A 5,035-nucleotide genomic window follows, 5' to 3' on the forward strand; every position below is an offset into this window, starting at 1 on the left:
CTTATCAGGCCAGCTCTTAGAGAGGTAATGTATTAGACCATGATGTTATTGTGATTGTCATACAATCATTTAATGGTGCCAGGCCATTATTTTTCAATTTGACACAAAAAAAACTTTCTCGACCAAATAAAAGGAACATTCAGTGTTCAGTCCTCCATGAACAATATTTTGATTTTTTTTTCAACCTGATAAATGAAAATTTAGCGCATGATATCACAAAAGTGAAAATGTCTTTCAATGCCTTTTTTTCTGATAAATAATTGTAACTAGTCAGGTGATGATATTCATCCTGAACCCATTGACTACTGACTTCTGTAATTCACATAGGATTTATACAGGGATACCTGGTTCTAGTAGGTAATGGGTTAATGGATTGACTACTGAATTCTGTTATTCCCATAGGATTTATACAGGGATACCTGGTTCTAGTAGGTAATGGGTTAATGGATTGACTACTGAATTCTGTTATTCCCATAGGATTTATACAGGGATACCTGATTCTAGTAGGTAATGGGTTAATGGATTGACTACTGAATTCTGTTATTCCCATAGGATTTATACAGGGATACCTGGTTCTAGTAGGCGATGGGTTAATGGATTGACTACTGAATTCTGTTATTCCCATAGGATTTATACAGGGATACCTGATTCTAGTAGGTAATGGGTTAATGGATTGACTACTGAATTCTGTTATTCCCATAGGATTTATACAGGGATACCTGGTTCTAGTAGGTAATGGGTTAATGGATTGACTACTGAATTCTGTTATTCCCATAGGATTTATACAGGGATACCTGATTCTAGTAGGTAATGGGTTAATGGATTGACTACTGAATTCTGTTATTCCCATAGGATTTATACAGGGATACCTGGTTCTAGTAGGTAATGGGTTAATGGATTGACTAATGAATTCTTTCATCCACATAGGCTTTTTATAAGCACCATCTGGTTCTAGTAGTCCATTGGTAAATATAATGGAAAGGACTTGATACATGTAGCTCACCATTATTAGACAAACATTTATCATGGAACCAACACGTAAGCAAAATATCCTCATCAATGGCTAAAGGAATTGGAATATTATACAAATTGAAGTATTTTTTGCCAGAGCACTCCCTTTTAATGATATACAATGCATTGATACTACCATATATTAATTATTGTAACCTTATTTGGGGAAACTGTAGTAAAACCAACCTTGAACATTTACTTTTATTACAAAAGAAAGCTGTTAGAATCTGCACAAAATCAACATATCTTTCACACACTGATCCTCTTTTTTATCGTCTAAAAACGTATAAGATATATGATATAAATACCATACAAATAGCTATTTTCATGTATAAATATCATTACAAACTGCTTCCTTCTGTATTTACCGATTTCTTTTCATATAATAACAACTTACATTCATATCCAACACGGACTTGTCAGAATATTCACTTAGAAAATCCTAGAACACTATTAGCACATAAAACACTTAGACATCATGGGCCTGACATATGGAATACATTGCCTAGTTCGCTGAAACAGTTAAGATTCATTTCTCCTTTCAAAAAAGGTATTAAATCACTATTATTGAATAAATATTCACAAAGTTAATAGGCTATTTCTCTATATCTTATGAAACACATGTTTTAAAAAACAGGAAAACAACAACTATAAGAATACAAATAAAGCATACATTATGAGGACCAAGCGCCCCCCCCCCCTCCCCCGTCATTATGCACCTGCACCCTTACGTTAAGATAATGTAGTAAGAATAATTATCATCGTTTTCTGGGGTTGCCACGCAGTCAAGCTTTGCTTATAGTGGCAACCCCTGCAACCTTCTAATAATCGATGTTTTAATAGAAAAAGCATTATTATTATTTTTTTGGTATGTTTTGCTTGTCAGTTATATGTATATTATTATTGTATTTTCTTTGTTAATATGTTCATGAAAAAGTGTTGCAGAAACCAATAAATGAAATGAAATGAAAAAATTATTTCAATCTTTGCCATGACTTTTTAAATCTTTATAAGTTTGGCAATCAATTTTGAATGAAATCATTGTTTTTATGATTTTCTTTTCTATAGAAAACATCTATTTGGATTTTGGATCAGATATTGATGATGAGGTCATTTTTCAATCTAATTCCTTGGCCTGGGGATGTGTTGATGTTGTTTCCTGTATTCCTATTGGTAATGGACATTTATACACAGCAATACGGGTAGGTTGTTAAATGGTATTATTGGTAATCTTCTATATAACACTTTGATTGCAATTTATACAATACACATTCTCTAAATGACATGTGTTACATGTACATGTAGCACAATTTTGAAAATGTTCTCTTTTTTTTTGCTCAGATGGATGATTTCAGAATTAGTTGACATGAGATGGGAATTATAAGTAAATGTCAGTTTGTTATTTTTTTCATGTATTATTGCCCTAATATCCACTTTCTCGACAAACAGTTAGTCTACTTTTCAGATTGTCTAGTACCACATGATCTAGACCCAATTAGACAAAATGACTAGTATGTAAACTACTTGTAGATAAAGTAAGATTGAGAGATGAGACCAAAAATGTAAATGAAACCAAATGGATTTAGACCAAGTGGCGAAATAGCGATATATTCAAACAAGGAATCGATGCTTTTTGTATTGCTTGAATGTACAGTTCACATCGACGGGTATGATTGAGTTCTCCAACCAAGCATGCTCACAAAATAGATCTATGATTCAATACACAAATCCTTCGCTCTTCATGACCACTGATGACGCAGCCATTGCAGTTCTGGGAGCTCCAGTCGACCTCAGCATTGGTGATCCAAAAATATTTTATCAGGTATGATATAGGATTAAAGTTTCGATGAAGATAAAGCACCATTCTGCAAAACTAAATCTTTTCCTAGCTCCCAGAGTCAACACTATGTACAACATGCCTTAATCATCCTTGCATCACACTTCAAACTATCTGATTCCCCTCAGTAGCAAGACATCTATCAAATCTTATATTTTTTCATGTTGTACCATGAATTAGTTTAATTAAATAATAAGATATCATGTAATGATAAGTTTTGTAAAGTAATTTTCTGTGATATTAAGGAAGGCAATGTAAAATCTAATGGCAAAATATTTAGTATAATATAGAATATTATGTAGATTTCATGAAACTCAAATTAACCATTTGTTATATTTTTTAAAAAATTTCCCAATCTGAATTAAGAGAAGTAGTTTTGAAATGTCATTGCATTGCCAATTTTAAGTTGTCATTGATTTCTAAAGATTTAACTTTTTTTAATATGAAAGATAATAAAGAGTACATTATTGTGTGATCATGGACTGTGCATTCTACATGTATAAGGCCCTGCTTTGAAAATAATAGGGATTTTTTGTCGTTGGTTATTTGGCCTGAAACCAATAATGCAAGAATTTTTTGTATTTTTACTTTGTATAGTATCAAGACAGTAGCAGCGGAGGATCATTTATTTCTGACTTGATGAGCAGATTAAGCATGATAGATTCTGAACTGAATGACACCAATCCAATAGTAGCGCTGAAGATCACATGGGTTGGGATCCAGCCACCAGGATCATTAGGAGGAGAGGTAATGATAAAAACACAATTTGCAATTTCTTCAGAAGTATAAAAAATGCATTTTTGAAGAGTAAAAGAGTTTTGTCATTGATATTATTCTCCATGCAAGCCTTGTGGGAAAGTTGCATGCAGCAATTTTCTAGCACAAATTCTCTGCTGGTAAACAATGATTGCCAGAAGTTTTACATGTGTCTTACCAGCTGGACACTTGCAACTTATTGTTTACTTGTGTTCATGGAGTGTGGCCTGTGGGGTTGTGCGTGAGAGCTTGGTAACTATTTGTGTAAAATAACATACGACATGGGTACTGCAGTGAACCTGTGTCACAACTGTGTGTTACCTGCGTTGTGAATCTTGGTGATATGTCAGAGGTCCTCAACAAACATTGTCTTGGCCACAGCCAACCCGCAAGTAACCAGTAGAAGGACAGTAACTCACCCTCAACATTCATGCAATTCGCTCATTCCACATCTGCATAACTCACCAGCTACACACATTGTTGACAGTATCAACACCATTCCTTGCCAGCTTTTCATCCATATAATGCACATAGAATGCCCACAGATAATCAGCATGTCCAGCGCGTAGCCAAAATCTGTGGGAAATCATCATATTTCATATGGGTTAATCGTAACTGCTTGTTACTTGCGCCACTATGGGTCTTTTACTGGTGTTTTTGTGTGGACCCTGCAGTCAATCACCTGCAACTCACTTGGAACAAGTCTTGCCCATGTTCCAAACTTTTTTACAGGCAAATCAGACTAGTGTGTGCTTCTGCGGCTACTAGCTGCATTCGATATACTGTCAATGTAGGCAATATGCATGGAGCAAAAAGTATTACCTGCAAGGCTTGATCAGAACGATTTGTCATGGCCTTAATTGATTAGCTTATTGAAGATGATATCATGACGTCATTCACCAACAACTGTAACATCGAATAATTTAGGAATTAGAAATACTGTATTTCTTTTTTTATTATAAAATAATGATGCGTGTCCTGATTATATGACTTGGTGAAATCTATCCCATGACAACAATAAACAAGAAATTTGACTAGTACTAATGATTTATTCTATTAACTGACCATGGTTTTAAGGTGAAACGGTTAATCCACAAACAAGGATGCACACCATTACTTTATTAAACATATATGATATGTATATATATATATATATATATATATATATATATATATATATATATATATAATAATCAAACTAAATGAAGAATAGTCAAAGAATGCTCAAATATTTCACTTTAACTAGTTTCATCTTTAATTCTTCAGAAAGACGAAACTAGTTAAAGTGAAATATTTGAGCATTCTGAAGAATTAAAGACAAAACTAGTTAAAGTGAAATATTTGAGCATTCTTTGACTATTCTTCATTTAGTTTGATTATTATTTACTTTCCGTGACGGGGACATACTTCGTTATTTCATCATATATATAT

The 5,035-nt window shown here is 33.4% G+C and overlaps 1 long non-coding RNA gene across 1 annotated transcript; it reads left to right on the forward strand.

Moving 5' to 3' along the window:
- Positions 1–2,081: 2,081 nt before the first annotated feature.
- Positions 2,082–3,589, forward strand: LOC121421017. The gene is made up of 3 exons (XR_005970921.1): positions 2,082–2,213; positions 2,666–2,833; positions 3,446–3,589. It is a non-coding gene; the product is annotated as an uncharacterized LOC121421017 (long non-coding RNA).
- Positions 3,590–5,035: the final 1,446 nt, after the last annotated feature.

Source organism: Lytechinus variegatus, chromosome 9, assembly GCF_018143015.1.
Source record: "Lytechinus variegatus isolate NC3 chromosome 9, Lvar_3.0, whole genome shotgun sequence".
In the NCBI taxonomy this organism is placed as follows: domain Eukaryota; kingdom Metazoa; phylum Echinodermata; class Echinoidea; order Temnopleuroida; family Toxopneustidae; genus Lytechinus; species Lytechinus variegatus.